The sequence below is a fragment of the Stegostoma tigrinum genome, chromosome 8 (assembly GCF_030684315.1).
Source record: "Stegostoma tigrinum isolate sSteTig4 chromosome 8, sSteTig4.hap1, whole genome shotgun sequence".
NCBI classification, from domain to species: Eukaryota; Metazoa; Chordata; class Chondrichthyes; order Orectolobiformes; family Stegostomatidae; genus Stegostoma; species Stegostoma tigrinum.
Window position 1 is genome coordinate 54,018,296 of NC_081361.1, and position 24,640 is coordinate 54,042,935.

Here is a 24,640-nt window from a genome sequence, read left to right on the forward strand (position 1 = left end):
TTAGACTTATTGACCTTAGTCTCAAACTCCTCCTCAGTCATTTCACCTGCTGATCGGCTGCTCTGGTTCCTACTTCCCTGCCAATAATTAATCCCCCTTCGATGCTACCAGCAAACCTTCCTGCCCCCTTAAGCTTAGGTACAAATTATCTTTCTTGTAGAGGTTTCAGCTGCCCTGGAATAACATCCCAATGATCTACATATCTGAAGCCATCTCTTCTACACCAGTTCTTTAGCCACCTACTTAATTATACTATCTTGCCATTCTAAGCCATGTACACGGTACTTGTGGTAATCCCCGGACTACAACCCTAAAGTCCTGTATTTCAATTTAATACCTAACTCCCCAAACTCCCTTTGCAGGGCATCATCACTCTTCTTACTCTATGCCAACAGTACCAATGTGTACCATGACTGCTGGCTGTTTGTCATTACTTTAGAGAAGATCCTGTCCCCTTTACTATAGGACCCCCTTAGTACTGCTCTACCTCACTGTACAACAGTGCCAGCAGTGGCGCCACCGCTCTGGCTACTGCTGTCGCTATCCTCTATTAGATGAGCCTCCCCAACAGCATCCAAAATGATATACTTGTTAGAGAGGGGGATAGCCAATGGGGACTCCTACACAGTCTGTCTGCTCTTCATGGTGATCATCCGTCTATCTGTTTTAACTATGGATGTGACCATATCTATAAGACTCCTTTCGATGATGCTTTCTGCCTCCTGCATATTCTTAACTGTTTCCAACTGATCTGTCCAGTCTGACAGGAACTGCAACTGGATACACTTCCTGCAGATGTGGTAAGGGACGTTTAAACAGTCTCTGATTTCCCACATTCCACAGGAGAAGCATACTACTCCACTGACTGCCCCATTTTTACCCTCTAGAAACTATTTAATTAAAAATAAATTTCTGTTAAATTAATTTACAAATAATTAGATGGTCCCTTGTGTTCGATTCTCACTAAAAATTACTAAACACACTCTGCTGTAAACAACAGACTAGGGATACTCTAATTCCCAGGACTATATAACTCTACCATGAGTATAAATCCCACTACTTTAAAACATAATGAATATGAAAAGGTTATTGGCAATTGAAGACAAGAACCAAAATCACCTGACCACCACTTAATCAGTCAGGAGCCCCTCTGTCGAAAACATCACTCTGACTAAGCTAACTTCACATGTTGCTCAAATTTATACAACATATAAGAAAACATTTTTATGCAGATTTCTATTCCAAGAGCACAACTGAAAGTTATCGGGAAGTATTGCTTGAAGAAGTTTTCCCCTATAATTTGAAGTAATAAAAACAATTACAAGAAAGGGCACATTAAAATTGGGTAAATTGCAAATGAAAACAGGAACAATTTAGACACTTTGAAAACTAGCATAGGTTTGACAGGTCAAATGGTACACTTTTTTTTCTGTAATGTCCTATAATTAATGGAACTTTCCCACTACATTTCATCCAGTTGTCCGTGACCTGGAAGTGTCTACAGCTGATACTGCGAGACATTCCATTCCCACCATCCTTCACCTTAATGAGATCAGTTGGTTCAAAATTTGGACAGAAAAAGAGAGTCAAAACTTTTCCTAGTGCTGTGCTTCTAATGTGAAAATGATAAATATGCACTTTGGACTCAATGTAATTTGTTTTCCTTCAATAAAACCCAAATCTTGGCAGAGAGTTTGAACTCCTTTAATGAGAATGCACTGTACAGCACCAGTGACAACTTATGCAGATATTCTTGCACATCCACTTTGCATGTGATACTAAAATGTGCTGATGCACATCAGATGGTTCAAAATGTAGGTGATACAGAGATATTCAAAACTATTATCCCTACAAAGATTATATCATTGTTATTAATATTTCTTGAAACACAGCATAGTGCCATCTGGTGCCTGCACAAGTGAGCAAAATTTGAGTTTAAATGATCAAATGTTTCTCTGTGACAGGTTTTCAAGTTAAAATTGTTTGGATTGAAACTCAGGATCTCAAAAATTGCAGCACTTAGGCAATTGGATATACAAAAATTTGAAATCAGCAATGACTTGTGAGACATGTTTAATTTTTGTAAAACAAAAGTACATACTCCTGCATTCAGTGACAGTCATGGTGAGAGGCAGATTAACCTCAGAGAAGTAAGTAGCGGACATATTACAAGCAATACATCGGCACAAGACAAATGATTGAATGTAAGAGATTATATTGAACAGATGTCAGCCAGATCTGCTTAGATGATCTGGGGTTTTCTCATCTTTTATGGTAGAATATATTTCAGTTGCAGTTTGAGAAACCTGGTTATAGGGCCAAAGCTGTTTGTGAAATGTGTCATTAAAACTGAAAAGTATTGGGGAAAAAAAACCCAAAGTAAATTAAAATGAGACAAAATGGTAAGATGATGCATAGCTTGGGTTTCAAAACCCATACAATGTGAGAGAAGATAAGACCAAATGAAGTATGGGAATATATTTTTCAGAGGAGCTGTGACAAATGTCATATTTATAGTTTAGGGAAAAAAAATGAGTGGGTGGTTCAAAAAAACAATGACCAGAATAGATTACTGACAAAGCGCAGAAAGCGGTAGTTGGAATGGAGAAAGGCATCAAGATGGAATCCAGAGGTAGGGAAAAAGATCAATTCGCAGACAACTTTTTATTTCTCCTCAGTTAGGTTTTTTTTACAGCTATGGGATATGTACAAAAGAGCACTATTCCACTTTAACATTGTAATTATCAGAGTATTTCACAATATTATTCATATTTGTGCAATCATCCCTTTGAACTAAGACAATTAGCATTAAAAAATGAAAATGATCTGACAAAGGGTAATGTAAGTCTGGCTTAGCAAGCCACTATGTAAAACATTCAGTTGAATGGCATGCACAATATTTATGGTGCACTTGAACATGTCAAAGATTTTGTAGAAAAAAGTAAAAGTGATCATTTGGGTGTAATAATGAAAAAGGACCCTCACAGCTAGTATGTCAGTTTAAATTGAGATAACCTTTGGATGAAAAATGGTGGACATTAAGGTAATATAGAAATTCAAATAAAGATCAACACAGTTTTCTCAAAAGTCATTTTTTTGCTTTGTAGAAATGAAGTGCACTGATGCAGCTTGACATTTTGCTGACAATACGAGCTTTCACAAAGCTGAGATCCAAAGCTAGAAATCAGTGCCCAGTTACAAATAGAGCTCTCTATTGCTGGAGTGGTGTTAGATTATGAAACTACTCTACTAGTTGCTTTATATCAAGTACAGATTTTGATCATAGGCTTTTAAATCTTTTCATATAGCAGAATGGAAGGAATGCCAATGAGTTGACAAGCACTGCTCCCCCATAAGTCCCATGCTCACCCGTTTTGCTACCTCATTGGTGGGAAGGAAAGCCCTAAGGTTTTCATCAACACCTCTTTCACAATAAAATCTCAGTTTCATTGAACTGATTTATTTAAGGACATTTCTGCTACCATACCCACATTCAGTGAGGTAAAGTTTATACTTTCATTAGCATGAGGTTTATATTTCTGGGTGGGTTAAATAGCCAAACAACCAGCAAAAACTTCCTGGGAATTGTTACTTGAAAACTTAGGTCATGTACTCAGTCTGTACTTTGCCAGGTTTGCTTTCCTATAAAAGGTCATAACCACAATTTTGCTTTTAAGCCTTAGCCATTAAAGGAAGTAGAAAGACGACATATAAAGTACTCAGGGTCAATAAAAGAAATGTGAAATTGATAAAGGTAAAGAACATACTCTGTATCTAAGGAAACTAATGGAAATAAGAAAATAATTATTTTTCACATTTAGCATCAGGGCATATAAATATTCTTATGCATTTAAGGTTGAGTTTTTGGGACTTGTCTTTAAAAATGGAAATTGTCAGGATTAAGTATTGAGAAAGAATGAAGGCTGTGATATCAAATGCAATATCTGGTACCTTTGAAATTAAAAAGGCTGAATTGTGGGCAGGCAGATGTCTCTGGATTATAAGAGTTGACTGTTACACAAGCCTGCTGTTGAGTGAGTAGTGGTTCTTAATTATCGTTGTTAAGGCCAATAAAATACATAATACTATCTAAGGAGGGCAACAGGGTTTTAATACTAAATGAATTTATAATATATAAATACTGAAGCTCTTAGGAATGAGAAAATGACATGCAAACGTACAAATAAGGAAGACTAGGCCATTCATCTCTCGGAACTTACGATGCCATTCAATAAGATCATTTCGGCTTGGATTGTAACCTCAAATTCGTATTCATGAGATCACCACTGACAACTTTTCAATTACATGCTTAAGAAGAATACATCTATCTAGATCTCCATTAAAAATATTCAAGAGCTCTGTTTCTTTCACCTTTTCAGGAAGAGATTTCCAAAGATGCAGAACGTTCCGAGAGAAAAACAAATTGCAAATGTTTTTGGTGAGCCACCCCTGTTTTTTAAACAGCATCCCCCAATTCTATATTCACCATATGAGGAAACAACCTCTTCCCATCTACTCTGCCTATTTTTTATATGATTCAATCAATTTGCCTCTTTATTTTTCTAAATTCCAGCTGATACAAGTTTAGCCATTCCAAACTTTCCTCAAGAGATAACACATACATTCCAAAATTACTCTACTAAACGTCCCCTGAACTGCTTCGGTTTCCTTCCTTAAATAAGGTGACCATTATGTTGCATAGCACTCCAGATGTTTGATGAGCGTTCAACAGAGCTGAAGCATGAACTGCTTGTTTTTTCTATTTAATTTTCCTTGTGTTAAATGTTGCCCTTCTACTAGCTTTCCCAATTACTTGCATACTAACCTTTTGCAACTTCTGCATGAGGAATCCAAATCTCTTAATTTCAGAGCTCTGCTGTCTCTCCATTTAGACAAAATACTTCTTTTTCTATTCTCCCTGACAAAATGGACAATTTTACACCTTTTTTTTCAGATTATGCTCCAGTTGCCACATCTTTGTTCACTCATTTGGGAATCAGTGGGCACTGAGGAATGCAAACTTCAGTTTAAAACAGGAGGTAGAGATTACAATAGGGAAGATTGTGTGTGATGGTAATAGATTTTCTTTCAATTGATTTCCATGAATAAATTCTCTATCTTGTGGTTTCTGTAGACTCTGTAGAAAACCATTTCTTCTCGATCCTCAAATTTAATTCCTGTATTCTGCTTGTTCTTTGTGGATCGCAAGTTATCCATGCTGATATTGGTAGTGATGTTATCATTCGTCTTCTTTGTTGATGTGTGTATGTCATATGTATGCACATCCTGAAATAGTTGGTTGATCATGTCATTAAGGGAAAACAAAGATGATGATGATGTTGGTCTGAAAATGGTTTTTAGCTTGAATGTCAGAAGGCACCTGCTGCACTGATAACATTTTAATTCTTTAACAAATCTTACTTGCAACCTAGTTGAGGAAATAATCAAATAGTCCAAAATTATAGGTAATTTACATCACTAACCAGCACAATCTATGTATGGGGATGAGACTGTCCAATTTAAATTTTAAAACAGACTTTCAGCTCACTCTAATTCTGTAACTTGCTAAGAAGCGTTTTCACATGCAGTCTGATCCATGTGATCTTTTGTTCTTGCATGTCAGTGCTGAAGTCAAGAGAGGGAGAATGGGTTGGAGGAATGTTCTGCATAGCTCAGCTTCTGCTTCATTCTCAAATTCCCTGACCTTCTGAATCCTATCCAGGGAAAAGTCTGGGATTTTGTACTTGCACCTACCGAAACTGGTTGTAACTGTCGTCAACATTGTAAAAATGTTCCTGTGCTTTTAATTTAAAATAAAAAATTAAAATTTTATTTCATCATTATCTACTGGCAATAATTATTTCCAGCCTTCTAAATGTTCAAGTACATTTCTGATCTTCCATCTATTTGTAAGTAGGTTTTACAATGTCTTTTTGTTCCGTAATTTCAGTTCTCTGAAATGGTTTGTAGGAGGTTTTCTATGTTGCTCAATGCAGGCTACAGATACTTGGAGGCTTAGATATTTCCAAATCCAGTATCACCATTTCATAGGATCATAGAATCCCTACAGTGGAGGCATGCCATTTAGCCCATCAGGTCCAAGAGCATCCCAACCAGACCTCCTAGCCTATCCTTGTAACCCTGAATTTCCCATGGCTAATCCACCCAGCCTTCACATCCTTGGACTGTGGAAGGAAGCTGGAGCACCCAGAGGAAACACAGACAATCACCTGAGGGTGAAATTGAACCCAGATCCCTGGTGCTGTGAGGCAACAGTGCTAATCACTGAGCCACCGTGCCATCCTTGATTTTCTATTTTAAATCATTATTCTTGGTTAGAAGTTGTGGGAAAATTAACCCTGCATCAGAATCCTTTCCCTCTCCTCTAATTCTCCACCTAGTTGCTTGAATCTATAGTATTGAAACTGACTTAATTGAGATAAATGAGACTGAGACAAAGGCATTGCTACAATTTGAATTAATGGCATGGAGCTCCATGAAATCTTAAGTCATCTTCTTTAAGTAGGAAATCTACAAAATTGTCTCATGGGAAAAGCTGAACAAGGATATGAACAAATATCGAAACTCATTTGTAGCAATTATAAACATTTGGCAGAGTGACCTGAAGAAACAAAGTATGATTGTCCTTGTTACTTGCACTGCATGCCTCCTTCAAAAACAACATCTAAACATGTGACCTCAGCCACCTATAAAGACAAGGACAGCAGTTACATGCGAACTGTGACACTGGCAAGTTCTCCTCTAAATCATACACCATGCTGACTTGGAAGTGCGTCAGTATTCCTGCACTGTCACCTGGTCAAAGCCCCGATCAACCTTCATCATAGCTTTGTCTGTGTCTCTATACGAAAAGTGCAGCTAAAAGGCAGCTCGTCATCTCAATCTTTAGACAATCAGGAATGTGCAGTAAATGTTGGTCTAACCAGTGATTCTTTGAATAATACTTTTAATATTACTAGCCAAATCTGTAATTGCTCAAATGCCAACACCTCTAATGACAAACATGCTATAATTATATTGGCGAACAATGTTGGAGGGCTCATAACGAAGTAGGTTCCTGCAGACATACATCTGTCAAATATACAACTGCACCTACATGTAGTTTGAAGAAGCATTTTGAGATTACTTCAGATAGAGAGGAATTAAAATTGTTATGATTGCAATCTAAAGCCATGACAAAATTTTGAATAAAAATTTCACTGTGTGAATGGGGAGACAGAATTTGAAATGTATCCCCTACCCATGGAGGTAACTCAATGAATAAGCAATAACACTTTCAGCAAGTTACTGTATTCCTTCCTTTTCAATGCCATCGATAGGCACATAATCCTCAACTTGTCATTGAAATGCACAAGGACAATTGGTCTGGATGCAAAATAGCATAACTCAGTCCCGACATCACTTATTTTGCTTTAAGAAGGGAAAGGGAACAATCACTTGTGTTTTTTAAACCTTTCATGGCTAATTTTGAAGAGGTGGAAAAATATGCAGAATATATTTGAAGGGAAAATACAAGTACACTCTGTAGTGATTGTAACAAGGTCAGCCAGGTGGACACATAGACCTCATGAGGCCTCCTGATTGGGGCTGTTAATCTGTTCCCGACTCCTGGATGACAGATATGAATAGGAATTCCGGGAGGTCTGCACAGTCTAGGAGCCAGCTCTGTGCTAGCTGGGTCTGTTTCATGTACTATGCATGTGTAAATAAAGGGTGACTTGGTGATGGGATATCAGACTCTGTGGACTTATTTCAGTGGTGAAAAAGAAAAAAGCATGCTCCTGAAGAAATTTGCTCACAATAGTTGTGGTAAGTATTTCTGGCAGCATTCTGTTATTTGAGAAACTTGATTCATTTGATTCTGCCATCAAAGACTTAGATGAGTATATGCGAAGAATACCTTATTGTTTCTGGGCAAATTAAGTTGGAGTAGATGAAAAATGAGTAATTCTCCTGATGGCTCGTTGACCTGCAGCTTCATTAGATACCAAACTGTCCCAGTCCCAATTTGATTTCTAGGACACCCCTCATGCAACCACAGGGATAGCTCCATCAAAGTTTCTAATGGGGACAACAATCTGTGCCAGGTTAAATCTGATCTTCCCAGGTCCTGGGTGAGGGTGAGACTACATCAGAAATGCCAATGCCAGACACAAGACTCTGCTAAATGAGAGACACAGTTTACTTCAGAAGACAAAGTTTGGTATGGGCACGATGGGAATGGCCCTGCATGGGTAAGATGCATGGTTGACGTGAAGTCTGGGCCAGTGATGTATAAAATTTGGGCACATGTGACAATCTTGAATAAGCTTGTGGATTATATGAAAGCTGTGAACTTGCAAATCGTGCAGGAGCAAAACACGCCCATCTCCTCAACGGCCTTTCTGACTGATCTGAAACCCATGGGTATTCCAGATCTGTCGAGCAGTGAAGATACCTTGAAATTTGAGAGGATGTTGCTGCCTTGATATTTTTGCTGTTTGAAGAAGAGAATGAATTTCTTCTGAGACACTCTGGGTGCCAGAAGTGAGCTATGGTGTGTTACAGACTACCTATATCAGAGGCAGAGTTGGAAGAACCTGACCCAGTGCTAAAACACCCGAGAAGGAGCTACATAAAACAACTGGCCTATGTCCTCAGACTCAGAGGGGCAGGGATGAAATCAGCCATGAGGACCTCATGAAATACAAGTTCCCTGACTTGGGCTGTTAAACAGGTCCAATCAGGAAGCACTGGCTGACAGATCTTAACAGGAGAGTCAGACATCCTGTTGACTCTGAGAGCTGGCTCTGAGGAAGCTGGATCAATATGAAGGACTCTCCATGTGTAAATAAAAGGTGATTTGGTGATGGGACATAGGCATCTGTGGAATTATGTAATGCTCATCTATTTTGAACTATATTCATGTTCTCACAAAGTAATCTGTAGCTCTCAATTTTGATTAGCTCTTCTTTAGAACTTGGTTTTGATTAAATTTACTATTCACCATTACTTTGTGGTGCATAACTGTCAAATATACTCAAAATCTCATCCACAAACAAGATCAAATCAATAACAGGAATTTAATTACTGAAGTGCAATGCTTCCTTGGAATGTTCTTTAAATGTAAGGAAGTAGGCTCATCACCATGGCAATATTTGCTGGTGTTCACTTTAGCAGATATGAAGTGTAATGGAGTGTGTGGAAAAATGTAGGCTTTTCATTACTGATCTCTTATGGGTCGATCGAGACTTTGTGTGTTAATGTAAAATGGCTGATGATGAGTTGGCAGTCGTTTAGAGATCTCCTGATTTATATTCCCTTTGAAGTCAATGGACATAAAAATCAAGAAACTTGTAAAATATGCTGCCACCTGTTTGACATTATCAGACAAAGTCTAGATTGGGATCCTCAGTGTTTCAGTTCATTTCTTTTGAGAAAATGAACTAATCTAAAATTTCTCTCTACACAGACACAGACACACATAAGAATAGATGCACAATTTGATATAAATACAACCCATCTGTGATTTGCAGAAATATTGAACTGCAAGTAAAATACACTGAGCAAATCAAACAAGCTGAAAGGAGCTATTCCTCATAAGGGCAAATTCAAAACCCTTGGTACCAGATTTTGGTGGTGTAGGAGGAGACAAAATTATGCAAAAATGTTCAAATGGGTTTGCCAACATATTCCCATCTCTGGCTTCTTGTTTCAGGGATGAGTTAAGTCAAATGTCAGAAGTCTACCTGGCAACACTGAGAAGTTAAATGGGGTGGATATGTAGGAAATTAATCACAATTGTCCACCATAATTGCAATGTTCCCAGTGTCACAGAACCCCACATTCTATCAGTACATCCATAACTCAAAAGAGGCAGCTGCATGGTAGGAGGAAGGAACAGTATGAAACTTCAAGGTTTTCAAACAGATAAGAGTGAAAAAGAACAAAGAACAAAGAAAATTACGGCACAGGAACAGGCCCTTCAGCCATCCAAGCCTGTGCCAATCAAGATCCTCTGTCTAATCTGTCATCTATTTTCGAAGGGTCTGTGTCCATTTGCTCCCTGCCCATCCAAGAACCTGTCCAAATATATCTTAAAAGACGCTAACGTGTCTGTGTCTACCACCTCCGCTGGCAACGTGTTCCAGGCACTCACCACCCTCTGTGTAAAGAACTTTCCACGCATATCTCCCTTAAACTTTCCTCCTCTCACTTTGAACGCATCACCCATAGTAATTGAGTCCCCCACTCTGGGAAAAAGCTTTTTGCTATCCATCTTGTCTATACCCCTGATGATTTTGTAGACCTCAACCAGGTCACCCCTCAATCTCCGTCTTTCTAATGAAAATAATCCTAAACTACTCAACCTCTCTTCATAGCTAGAGTTGCAAAGCTGATGACTTCTGTTAGCAGAAGTTTGCATTTTGTGATGAGCTCCGTGAATTCCTGTCTGTGACAGAGCTCTGGATAATGTAGCTCCTCCCCTCAATGATTATAAGGCATCCTTCCTGTTCATGCTCCTGTTTAGATCTGTCAGCCACTCTCATTGCAAACAGAGTGAAGGCTGCCTGCCATCCTTCCATTATAATTGACTGGCCACATCTTCAGAATGCCCAGATTCCCTAATCGGCCTGCAATCCTGCTTCAGGTTTAGCAACAGGTCACCTTCCAGAAGATTGAACCGGAAGGCTTGCTGCCACCATGAGTGGGTGTCAACATCTGAAAATGGTTGCAACAACTGAAAATTTTCTGTTGTTGATAAATTCTGCTAATTCTGATAAAAGTAATCAGTTAACAATCAAGAAAAAGTAATTGTGTAATCCTGTTCTGTAAGTTTGCTGTGCTATTGTTTAAGCTAAGAAATATTAGATATATGTAGGAGGTCAATCAACTTTTGAATCACAGGATTGTATTGGTGCAGAGTGACGCTGTTCAGCCTATCATTTTCTCACTGGCTTTCTGTGTCTTTAACAGAGCCAATTTCCTGCCTTTTCCCTCTAATGTTCCATTTAAATAAGCACCCAATGCCTTTATGAAAGCCTCAACTGACCCTCCTTTCACCATACTTCTAGGCAGTGTATTCCATACCCTTACAACTTGGTGTATAAAAAGGCATTTTCTCACCTTGCATTTGATTCTTTAGCAAAACATTTTAAAATGGTGTCCTTTGGTTCTCAATTCATTTATTAGTTAGAACAGTTTTCCCCTATTCACTCTGTCCCAGGCCACCTATGAGTTTGAAAACTTCTTTCAAATCTCTTTTTAGCCTTCTCCTCTCCAGGGAAAATGGCCCCAATGTCTCCAATTATTCCTTCGAATTAAGTTTCTTATCCCTGAAATAATGCTCATAAAACTCTCCTGTACATGCTCACGTGCGCATCCTTTCCATAGTGTGGTACACAGAACTTCAAACAATATTCCAGAGATAACAATGTGTAGAGCTGGATGAACACAACAGGACAAGCAGCATTGGAGGAGCAGGAAGGCTGATGTTTCGAGCCTAGACCCTTCTTCAGAAAATCTCCAATATTCCAAGTGAGATCTATCCAGTGTCTTATATAGGGCCACAGTAACCACCCTGCTCTGGTACTCTGTAACTCTCTTTAAGAAACATAGAATAATGTATGTTTTATTAACAGTTTTCTCTGCTGATCCTGCCACACTTAATGGACCCATGTCTTTCCGCTTTTGCACATCCTTTTCGAATTGGAGCCTTTATTTTGCCCTGCCTCCCCATGTTCATTTTACCAAAGAGGAAAGGTCAGAGTTAGAGGTTTAAGTCAAAATGGTAATCTTCATTTCATTTTCACATGCTGACAAATGTGTTTTCTTTCTCATTTGCTTGTGGTTTTGTTTCAGATTTTTAGCCTTAACAGTTTTTTTCTTTTCAAACATGATGGAACATACATTAACTTGTCCTGAAAAAGGCAACAGTTAACATTAGTTAAAGTTAGCACTCATATACAATTTTCCACTTTATTTTTTAAGCTGCTAAATCCTACATTATTAATGATAATCAAATTCGGTTCTCGAAAAAGGCAGAAAATGGGTTCTTTTGAATCCTAATTCCTCACTTTCCCAATGGAAAATCTAGAATACTGCTAAGAAAAATAAAAGAACATTAAAATTCAGTGACCAAATCATCTGCTTATTGAGGGAATGGAATTGAACTAACTGATGTCACTCATGTCTGTGCAGCCTGGGAAAGCTGCATTAGCACAAAAAAGTATCCTTGTCACTATTGCTTCTCTATGCCTACGCAAAATTTATTTTATCTGCCAGTCCCCTGAAACATCCATCACCTTCTGTTTGCAGGTGGTCATCTTGCCTTTAGCAATAAGATTACAATCTTGCTCAGTTACCTGGAAAAACCCAACAGCAAAATAAAACTGCGACTAATGTGTCTCCTATAGCCAAGGGTAGAACTGTAACTATTACTTTATAAATGTAGAAGTGCCTATTTTCATGCCTCCTACATGACTTGCTTTCGGGACTAAAATGTTCAACACCTCTAATTTAGTAAAGAAAGTTATGCATAAGTAAAATTTGCTGGAGTAAAACTAAAGAGCAATCGAACTATTGATCTAGTCTTAGGCAAGCTCACAGTCCCTACAGCTTCAAAAATATGATTAATTGCCTTTTGGAAAAGTAATTTGGGAAAAAACAGATATTTTTTCTTATTAAGGTAATTAATTATGAGCACATATGCAGTTATGTGTGGATGGATGCAGTATATCAATGACGAACACTGCAAAATGTTGGTTCCGTAGCAGTCATTTTAGTGCTACAGAAGTCATTTCAACACCAAATTGGAATTCATACTGCATGTGCCAACTTTTGAATTGCATATGCTGGATGTTGTTTTAGTGACAATGGTCTTAGGAACTGCAGAATAAGCATTTCAGGTCATCATATAGTATGCCAGGTTGATGTGATGACAATCTTGCTATTTTTGACCTTTCCAGGCTAGCATGATGAGACAAATATCTTGAAGTTTACTACTAACACTACTTATATTGCTATAGTATGACAGACTTACAAATGGTCTGGGTCTGTTCTACAATGTGCTACCATATGCTACATAAATAAAACTGAGTGACTGAACAGATTACACTGACTGCATTGCATTGAGAACCTGACTGAAGATGAAGCAGATACCTTTATACTGGAATGTCAATGTCATAATGTCCTGTAACTGCCTCAAAAGTACGCTGTCCATATGGTCTGGACTTGACACAATCCCTCCTGGCTATGTCACGATACCCATTTGGAGTGGCTAGCTGGCTTATTCTACTCAAAGAAACCACAGGCTTCAAAATGCCTCGAGCTTTCTCTAGTTAGCTGCTAAAATAGACCTTCATGTTTCCAAAATCAGCTGGCATGATTTCATAGTTGAAAATCATGTAGTCATACCAAAGCACATTCAATGTAACCCCTGAAAGTAAGGATTATGGGTAACATTGAATAGAGATCATTGCAGAAAAATAATTCGTTCTGAAAAACGCTGACAACATTTAATGTCATAAATCATTGCTCACATGCTAGAGCACATGGGCCCATGTCAAGGGGGAGACATCAGAGACTGTGGACACCACAATTATAGTCATCATTACACATTGGTAACCCTTCGGTCTCAGAAAAATATTTGCATTTTTAGTTAAGGTAACTACAGACAGGTAAATTGGCAATTTACCTGGAAAAAAATTCTTGAAATCCATAATTTGAGATAAAAGCAACAAGCTTATAGAATTTTATGAATTCAAAAAGTACAGCCAACATGGGTTACTTAAAGACAATTTGCCTTTGATTGGTGTAAGAGTTTTACAGGTAGTTTCCAATTAGATAGGTAAAGGAAATTCAGTAGTCTTTTTGTAATGGATTTTGAGAACATGTTTAATAAGGTCTCTCACAACATGACTTGTTTAAGACTGAATTCAGGACTTTTTTTAAGGAGAGATGTAACAGCAATGATAGAAAGTTAGTCAATTGTCAGAAAGTAAAGACTTTAGAGTGTTTGTGTCTTCTCAATTTGGGAGGTGAATTGGAATATCCAAGTTTTGGCATTGGTCTGTAATTGCATTCTTAGCTGACATAAATGATTTTCACTTGTGTAGAGAACATGATATGCTCTTGGCAAAAAATTAAGAGTCTTGGCAATCTAGGAGGAAGACTTTAAGAGACATTGGAAAGACATGAGTTGGAGGAATGGGCAGGTATATGACAGATGTAGCTTAATGCAGACACAAGTGTGAGGTAACATAGTGCAGTGAAAGCACAAAGAATGGCAATAGCTTCTCAATGAAAGATACTGAATGATTTGTACAAATAGTGAAATGTAGGTCTGCAAATACGTAATTTTCTGTATATCTGAGTATAGACAGTTAAAGCCATTAATGTTGTATAAGTAATGGTGCTGAAGGGGTTAAAGTTCATGGTATATTCACTCTAAATTGAAAGATGTCGCTCATTAGTCTGTGGATGGCAGCAAAAGAGTTCCACTGTACCTTTCAGTAGAAGCATATGTTTCTGCATTAGCTCCCTACGGTCTTCGTGATTATGCCTGACCAAATGTTGTTGTATTTATTGCTATAGTAGTAAGAATAATATTAATATTGTTAATAATAATGCTTCTTGTTACCTCTTCTGTGGATACTTACCTTTGGCATACTATCTAATCCAAGATATGGCCAAGACAAAATAAGGCCAAAGGAAGATCGTTGGCAGCAAAATACCTTGAGCAACCTTTATGAAGTTCTGCGTATACTGGGTAGATGCGAAGAATACACAAGATATCAGGCAACCTCAGGAAATGCTATGACAAATGGTCAATAGAATTTTGAATTTTATAGATGAGGACATGGCATAAAATATGAAGCAATAATGACAAAGCTGTACAAAACATTACTATATCACAACACAAATATACCAGAATTCACATAATTTATTGTTATCCTATCTTGCAAGTTGGTTTCATTTAATTAGAGAGAAAGCTCATTTTTTAGGTTTTCCATTTAAAGAAGAATTTTTGCTGGTCGTTTGTAATTGACAGGTGGTGGCACCTACCCTGTTGTACAGACTTTCCTTGTCCAAAGCAGCAAGGTAGCTCTCAGTAAATGTCAAACACTGAGAAGTAAACCAATACAAACATGTTTGATATTTTGTGAAATGAAAATGGAACATATTTATGTTCAAATGTAGGCTTTATTGAAAGAAAAATCCTTTGTGGATAACCTTTAAACATCTTTCAACACTAAAATGAAAACTGAAAATGCTAACAGTGTGGTTGGTATCTAAAGAAGAGTTCGGTTAATGTTTTGAATGGGTCCCCTGTCACAATACCTGAAACTCTTATTTTAGATACTACTGGTTCTGCAACATATTTTCCTATTTATTTCCCATTCCTCTCTTGAAGATAGCTGCAGAGGCAGTTTCTCCAATTTCACCCAGATCATAACGCATTAAGAACATAAGGGATACATTCAGTGCACTGAAATGCTAGAAGACTCTAAGAGTGCAGGCCTGGACACTCAATGCCAAGAGAACCAACAGAGATCAGAATCTTTGAAGGGACCAACAGCTCAAAGCAATGTAACTACAATCTGTTTGCAAATCATACTGGCAACAATATTCTCTTAAAGCATTATGGGGTACATTAAAATCATAAGTGTGAAGTCTGACTCACAGAGCAGCAGTTCCAGAGATTCAAGACTGCATTAGGATTGAATGCAAGGGATCAAAGGTATTCGGTCAGTATATTTCTACATGCAGTTGAACATCTTGTCAACAACATTGTCATTGAGTTATAGAGACGTGCAGCATTAAAACAGGCCCTTCGGTCCAACTAGTCCATGCCAAACATAATCCCAAACCAAAACTGGTCCCACCTGCCTGCTCCTAGCCCATATCCCTCCAAATGTACCCCTCATGTCTTTTTAAAATCTTTCTCCTCTCACCTTAAAATTATGTCCCCTAGTCTTGAAATTCCCTATCCTGGGGAAAAGCCACATACCAATACTATACCCCTCATGATTTTATAAACCTCTACAAGGTGACCTGTCAACCTCCTACGCTCCAGTGAAAAATTTCCCAGCCTATCCAGCCTTTCTTTATAACTCAAACCTTCCATCCTAGTAAATCGCTTCATGAGACGGGGTGTAGAAGTTAATGCAGTCAATCTTGACTCTTTAGTTAATGTGTTTGAAGCATTGTTTAGTCCAAAGAGGAAAACAGCCAAATTGTTGCCAGATTTAACCAATACTCACAGCAACAAGGAAAATTGGCAGACATATTTTTACCATACTTATACAGATTAGTAGGAAGCAGTGGATATAGATTGCTAAAATATGAGATATTAAGTGATTGTGTTATTATAGGCATCTGGTTTGAAAACTTGTCGATTTTCTTTAGTCATAACAGGAGTGCGTGGAAAGGCAATCAATTCAGCACACTACTCAACCTGATCAGGGCCAGATCTGGACAAATGCAAAACATTCATTCACAGGAGGTGGGTGTCACAGGCTCGGCTAGCATTTATACCACATGCTTAGTTTCCCTTGAAGGCAGTGACGAACCGCTGCAGTCTATTTGGTATAGGTAACCCTGGTGTTAGTGAGGGAGTTCCAGGATTTTGAACCAACATTATTGAAGGAACAGCAATGTACAACAGGATGGTGAGTGACTTAGGGGGGAGCTTGCAGTGGCGGTTTCCAATGTATCTGCTTTCTTTGACCTTCTACTTGGTAGTAGTTGTGGGTTTGGGAGGAACTATCTAAGGAGCCTTGGTGAATTTCTCTAGTGCATCTTGTAGATGGTACACACTGCCGCTACCAGTTGTGGAGGGTGAATGATTGTGGATGAGGTGTCAATCAAATGGGTTGCTTTGTCCTGGACAGAGGAGATCCAGCAGCGATATCCTGGAGCTGCACTCATCCAGGAAATTGGGGAGTTTTCCATCACACTCCTGACTTATGCCTGTAGATGGTGGACAGGCTCTGGGGAGTTAGGAGATAAGTTGCTGTCTAAAACATTCCTAGCTTCTGATCAGCTCTTGTAATCTTTGTAGTTGTATGGTTGGTCCAGTTCAGTTTCTGGTTAATGGTAACCCCCAGGATGCTGACGTGGTGAATTCAACAATCACTGTTGAATGTCAAGGGTCGATGGTTAGGGTGTCTCTTGTTGGAGATGGTCATTACCTGGCATTTGTGCAGCATAAAGAGTCAAGATTGGCTGCATTAACTTCTACACCCCGTCTCATGAAGCGATTTACCAGGATGGAAGGTTTGAGTTACAAAGAAAGGCTGGATAGGCTGGGACATTTTTCACTGGAGCGTAGGAGGTTGACAGGTCACCTTGTAGAGGTTTATAAAATCATGAGGGGTATAGTATTGGTATGTGGCTTTTCCCCAGGATGGGGAATTTGTCACATGTTAGCCAAAGCCTGGATATTGTATAAGATTTGTTGCATTTGAATATTGACTCCTTCAGTATCTGAGGAGTCGCAAATGGTACTGAATCTTGCGCAATCATCAGTGAACATCCCCAAGTCTGACCTTATGATGGAGGGAAGGTCATTGATAAGCAGCTGAAGACAGTTGGGCCAACGATACTATCCTGAGGAGGTCTTGGAGAGATGTCCTCGATCTGAAATGACTGGCATTCAACAACAACAACCATCTTTATATTTTCCAGGTATGACTCCAACCAGTGGAAATTATCCCACAGCTTGATTTGTCTGAGGCAGACCTGAAGCTCCATCAAATTTGTTGGGATGAGTAGGGTCCAGGCTACTTCATAATTGCCACTAGAATGCAAAACAAGTGGAAGGACTATCAATGCCCATATTCCACATCATAGAATCCCTATAGTGTGAAAGCAGGCCATTTGGCCCATTGTGTCCATAATGACCCTCCAAAGAGCTCTCCACCCAGATCTACTCTCTACTCTGCCCCTGCATTTCCCACCCTAGACACTATGGACAGTTTAGCATGGCCAATCCACCTAATCAGCACCTGTTTGGACTGTGGACAAAACCGAAGCATACAGAGGAAACTCATGCAGACACGGGGAGAATGTGCAGACTCCAAACAGACAGTTGCCCAAAGCTGGAATTGAACACGGATCCTTGGCACTGTGAGGCAGCAGAGTTAGCCACTGAGCCACCTCATGTTCAAGGCAACACTGCAAGCATTAAAAAAAGCCCAACAGAGGGAACCGGGTACAAAATAGCAAGGCAAGTCAAACATTACTGTAGATCTAAAGCTCCTATGGCTTCACAGAAACAGAGAAGAGCTCCCAGTAAGGGAAGAATTCCTAATAAGTGGAAATCATTTGGAAATGAAAAGATCCAAGAAATTTAGCTGAAGATCAACAAAGTAAACCAGCACACTTAGGTGGAAATCAAAGAGGGATGGCAATGGTTCTGGGATGTCACCTTTCAAGTTAAAAGGTTCAATATATAATTTAAACTCATCAAAGGGGCAGCTTTTTCACAGCTGAGAGCATGCCATGGTTAAAATCAGAAGATTGTCAACTACAGGCATCAAACTGCAAGATCCGAGTTCACAGATTGTCAGCTGCACAGTCAAATTTCCAGCAATCGCAGCCAGGAAGGACAAGAGATCTGTGAAAATCTCAGCAAATTGAAAAGCCAGAACACATCATTTAAGTTGAAAAGCATGTATTCAGCAATGAAGAGAGCGGAAAGATTCCCTGAAGAAGAAAATTTTAAGGGAATTGCAGCAAGAATATCCAAGACAACTCAGAGGCCTAGGAAAGCTGAAACCCAAGTACAACTGCAAGAAGATTCTAAAGCCAGCTGTCTGCATTCTCCCAGAAAAGTACCTCACCCATGATCAGGACAAGTGAAGGCTCAGTAAGACAGCATGGTAAACACTGGGGTCATATCACGAGTGAAAGAACCTACACAGTGATGCTCTGGACTGGTAAAAGTTCCCAAATCCAACGGTGAGCCAAGATAATGCATGAATCACACTCACCTGAACAAACTTTATACAATTTTGTCACTCGACAACAATTTGGCCAAATTAGCCAGAAGAAATTTTTTTACCAAATTACAAATGAACAGTGGATTTTGACAGATACCTCCAGATTATGAACAAAGACTATTGACTAAGTTCTCTAAACCCTTTGTGAATCTGTTTCAATTGCCTACTTTTCAGAATTTCATTTACACTGGAAATCTTTCAGAGAATGATGTCAAGGATTGCTGATGGCAAGAAAAATATTATTTGGCAGGCGGGCGATATCTTAGAAGATGGTCAGACTGAAAAGGAGCAGGACCATAGAGTTAGACCTGAAATAAAAGTATTTCAAATCACAAGTCTTAAATACAATGAGGAGTGTGAACTCTAAAGTCAAAAATCACTTTCTGGGGACACAAAGTACAGGGGCAAGGTATCACATTAGATCCTAGAAAGATAATGGCACTTTGTGAATTTCCATAACTGAAGTGCAAAAACCACAAATAGAGCTTCATTGGCATGGAGAATCAAGTGGAAAGTTCTTTTTTTTTGTGGGATTGTTCATTCTTAGCCCGAACCAGACTCAATTATTCTCTTACAGGGCTTTGAATCAAAGGTTGACAGTAATACTAGAGTCAGGAACAGGCTCAGCTTTTTTAGAGATAAAAATGACGCTACTCTCTTCAGATGTACTACCTCATTGTAAGCCAAGCTCATTTACTGTAGAAGCTGTATTGTTCACAGGACTAGTGCTGTTCTCATTCAGTATAATGGAAGCAGGAAGCCCATATACTTCACATCAGTAGCATTGGCAGAAACGAAACAGAGAAGGCTGCAATTGAAAGAGAAGCAGTTGCTACTACATGGGGATACAAAAGGTTTGCAGATTATCTCAGGGGTTTGAGATTTCAGGCTGAAGCAGATCACAAGCCAGTAGTCACATGAGTAGGATCAAAGGAAATAGCAAAAATGCCACTGAAAATATGGATTTCAGGCTCAGACATATGGAAATCAACTATGTGACAGTCTATGTCCCAGGCATGCCTAGATTACAGTTAATACATTCTCTGTGGGAAATGGTGAGTCAGGCTGATAAAGAAAACATAATCCTCATTGAAGTGGTAGTGTCATATTTTACTGTAACCTCCTTTACATTACCAATCGCTGTGCTAATGCTCACAAATTCATGCAGCTCAAAAAGCAGACAAGAAGTACACATAGTTCAGACAACCTTTTCTGGAAGGATGATCCAAAAACTGTCTGGCAGATCATGCTCTGAAGAACTATCATGACTAAAGTAACATTTCAGAGTTGGAGAAGATCTGTTTGTTTATAACCAATAACTGGTTGTGTTGAAGCCTCTGAGGCAAGACATCTTCAAACAGCTTCAGGATGAACACTTAGGAATCAAAAAGTGCATAAAAACATTGAAAATAAGAGCAGGACTATGCCATTTGGCCCTTCCAGCCTGTTTCAACATTCGACATGATCATGATGATCATCCAACTGCTTTCTCCCCATACCCTTTGATCCCTTTAGTGCTGGGAGCTCTATCTAACTCCTTCTTGCAAACATTCAATGTTTTAGCCTCAATCACCTTCTGTGGCAGAGAATTTCATTGGTCTCTGGGTGAAGAAACTTCTCCTCATCTCAGTCCTAAATGGCTTGCCCCCATTTCCTTTTGCTGTGACCCCTGATCCTGGACAGCCCAGTCATCGGGAATATCCTTCATGTGTTTAGCCTGCTTATGCCTGTTAGAGTTTGATAGGTTTATATGAAACTCCCCACCCCTGATTTTTCTAAACTCCAGTGAATACAATCCTAACTGATCCAGGTCTCGCTTCATACCTCAGTCCTACCATCCCAGAAATCAGCCTGACAAACCTTCAGTGTGGTAAACAAAGCCTCCAGGTCTCGTTGCTTCTTATCCTTTCCCAATCTATTGCTATTCAGGTAATTTGCCTTCCTGGCCTTATCAAAATACATAACTTCACATTTATCCACATTATACTTCATCTACCATACGTTTTCCCACTCAATCAACTTGTCCAAATTGCACTGAAGCTTCTCTGCATTCTCCTCATATTTCACAATCCCACTCAGCTTTGTGTGGTCTCCAATCCTGGAGAGATTACATTTAGGGCTAGACAGGGTAGCTGCAGGGAGGATGTTCCTGATGGTGGGTCTGCCTAGAACCAAGGCTTACAGTCTGAGGATTTGGGGTAAATCATTTAGGACAGAGATGAGGAGACATGTTTTCACCCAAAGAGTGGTGAGCCTGTGGAATTCATTACCACAGAATGTAGTTGATGTCAAAACATTGAATGTATTCAAGAAGTGGCCAGATATAGCACTTGGGGTGAATAGGATCAAAGGTTAGGGAGAGAAAGCAGGATTAGGCTACTGAGTTGGACAATCAGCCATGATTGTGATGAATGGCAGAACAGGCTTGAAGGGCTAAATGTCTTCCTCCTGATACTTTCTTCTATGATTCTATGTCTGTTCCCTCAGCCAAATCTTTAAAATATCTAAAACACCTAAAGTGAATCGCTGGGGCCCTAGCACCAATTCCATACTCATCACTACCTACCACTCAGAAAATTATCCCTTTATTTCTACTTGTTATTTCCTGTCATCATTCCTTTACCCGACATAATAGAACTCAATGGTTTGTATGGTGGTCAAACGTTTTCAAAGGAAAAAAGAAAATTTTATTTTATCATGTCACATGTGCCATCAACAGTCAAGTGTCAACAGAACTGATAATGACTTCAAAGCTTGCAGAAAAGTCTTCGCAGGAGGGAAAAAACAGTGAAACCGGTGAATGAAACACACTGGTCTGATTCATTTTATATATTTTAAAAAGAGCTCTAGTGTAAGCAGTCCATTCATTTTCAAATATTACCTTCTTTTACATTATTTTCCCCTTGTGATAGAAACAGAAAGTCATAGTTTTATTCAACTTTGGACAGAAGACATGCTTAGTCCTGGTCGATTTCAACTCTAAATTGACGGAAGTGTCATGACTGTATAAGACAACAGTGGAATCAATGATTTGAGCACTGAAACAAGATTATGCAGCCCATAGTTTCTCTGAGAAATTAGTTTCAGATAACAGGTTTCAATTTATGAACAAAGAATTGAGTATGTTCACCACAGTGGCAGTTGTACATCAGGTGAAAATATTCCACTATACCTACAGTCAAATGCAGAACACCACTGGTCACAGGTCACAATTTGAGAAACCCCCTTCCACGACTACTCTCTGTCTCCTGTTGCCAATGCTGGAGAATCTGAGATAATATGGTGTGAAGCTGGGTGAACACAGCAGGCCAAGCAGCATCAGAAGGGTCTCGAACTGAAACGTCAAACTTTCCTGCTCCTCTGATGCTGCTTGGCCTGCTGTGTTCATTCAGCTTCACATCAGGTTAACTCAGATTCTCCAGCATCGGCAGTTCTTTACTATCGCTGTAACAATTTTAACCCCACTGTGAAACCTCTTCTAAGGATGCCCACTCTTGAAGTAGTCTTACCACTGTTCTTTGTCACTGAATCATTCAATCTGTTTTCAGTCCTCCTTGCAATAAATGATAATATTTTATTGGCTTTTCCAATTACTTTGGTGTATTTGCAACTAGCCTTTGGTGATTCTTGCGCTAAGAAAATTATCCCTTTGTATGCCAGAGCTATGCAATCCTCAATCATTCTGTTTCTTCTTCCTGCCAAAATGGACAGCTTCACAATTTCCCACCTTCTGCTCCATTTCCTAGGCCTTTGCCCATTCTCCCAACCTATCTGTATCTTATTGCCTCTCCACATCTGTTTTTCAAAATGTTGTTTCCTATCTATCTTTGTTCATCAGCAAATTTGGCAACAATACCTTTTGACCTTTCAACCAAGTCTTTTGTATAACATGCAAACAAGTTGAGGTCCCACCACGAATTACTGTAGCACACTACTTCTTAGATCTTGCCTTACATTTGAAGGAAAACTAATTAATTCTTTACTTCCTGCTAACATACTGGCATGGCTGAAAGATTGGTAGAATATCTCCAACACCATGACCTTTTATTCTCTGCAATAACTTTTAACAGGGCACTATATTAATTGCTTTCATGAAATCTAAAAAGAGTACATCTCCTGTTCCACTTTATCCCCAGTATATGTTACTTCCTCAAAGAACAGATTGGTTAAACATGATTTTCCTCCCATAGACCACATTAGCTCTGCCTGATTACCTTGAAGTGCTCTGATATAACTTCTCTAGTAATAGCTTCTTACCTTTTCTGTATGACAGATATTAAGCCAACAGACCTGTAGTTTGCTATTTTCTGTCTTCTTGAGTAAAAGAATTACAATCACTATATCCCACTAAATGGAACTATTCACAAATCTAGGGAGTATTGGAAAATTAAAACGAATGCATCAACTTTTTCACTTGCCACTTCTTTTATGGCCCCTGGAGTGAAATCTATCATGACCAGGATAGTTGTCAGCTTGAAGTTCCAACCATTTGCTTGGTATTACTCCGAGTTCATATATAGTCCGTATACATTAAGGAACAGTCAACAAAATAAATATCTTACTCAATCCAAGAAGTGACAGCAAGTATAATTAGCCCAGGATGTGAGACTGAGACAACTGTATTACATTGAGTGCTATATGGAATGTTATAGAGAGTTACAGGAATGGAAGAGAACTATCACCCTGTCGTGGAAATCAAATGAACCAGATTGGGATGACCTGTCAAAGCTTTAAACTGTCTCAGTCTTGACGTTCAATTTTTCAGGGCATGCTTGGGGAGACAGTGATATTGGTGATAATGGTAATAATGAAAATGTTAATAATCAAAAACACATAGTTGGAACAGTATAAAGGTTACACATAAGTAACATACGAGAGAAATTTGAGAGAGATATGGTATAATGTGGCGTGAATACACTAATAAGGACGAGGTAATTGATGCTGATAACAGCACAGTAGGCCAAATCAAGAAGACTGCAGAGGAGTCTGAGGGGTATGGTGTGGAGCAGGAGTAATACACCACTAAAGAGCTGCATTTAGTGGCATGCGTATGTACAAAAATGTAAACAAAAAGAGCTACAAGGTTTTTGAGAAGATTTGTAGCTCATGTTGTTAATGTGGTTGTTGACTTGCTTGCCAGACTGGCAGGTTTGTTTGCAAACATTTCGTCACCATGCTAGGTAACATCATCAGTGTGCTTGCAGTGAAGCATCGGTGTTCTGTCCCACTTGCTAATTATGTGTCTCGGTTTGCTGGGGTGGCTGGCATCAATTCCGGATTTTTTTTTGCTTAGAGGTTGGGATATGGGGTCCAGCTGTACATGTTTGTTAACAGAGTTCTGACTGGAATGCCTGGCCTCCAGGGATTCTCAAGAGTTTCTTTGCTTGGCTAGTCCTAGGATGGCTATATTGTCCCAGTCAAATTGGTGCCCCTCTTTGTCCATGTGTACTGAAATGCATGATAGTTGGTCATATGTCTTGGTAGCTGATTGGTGTTCATGAAATCCTGATAGCTGGTTTCCTTCCAGTTTTCCCAATGTAATGTTTTTGACAGTTTTTTGCATGGTATCTTGTAAATAATGTTGGTTTGAAAAGCGTAATCTGTCAGTACCTAGGCAACAGACCACAACATGG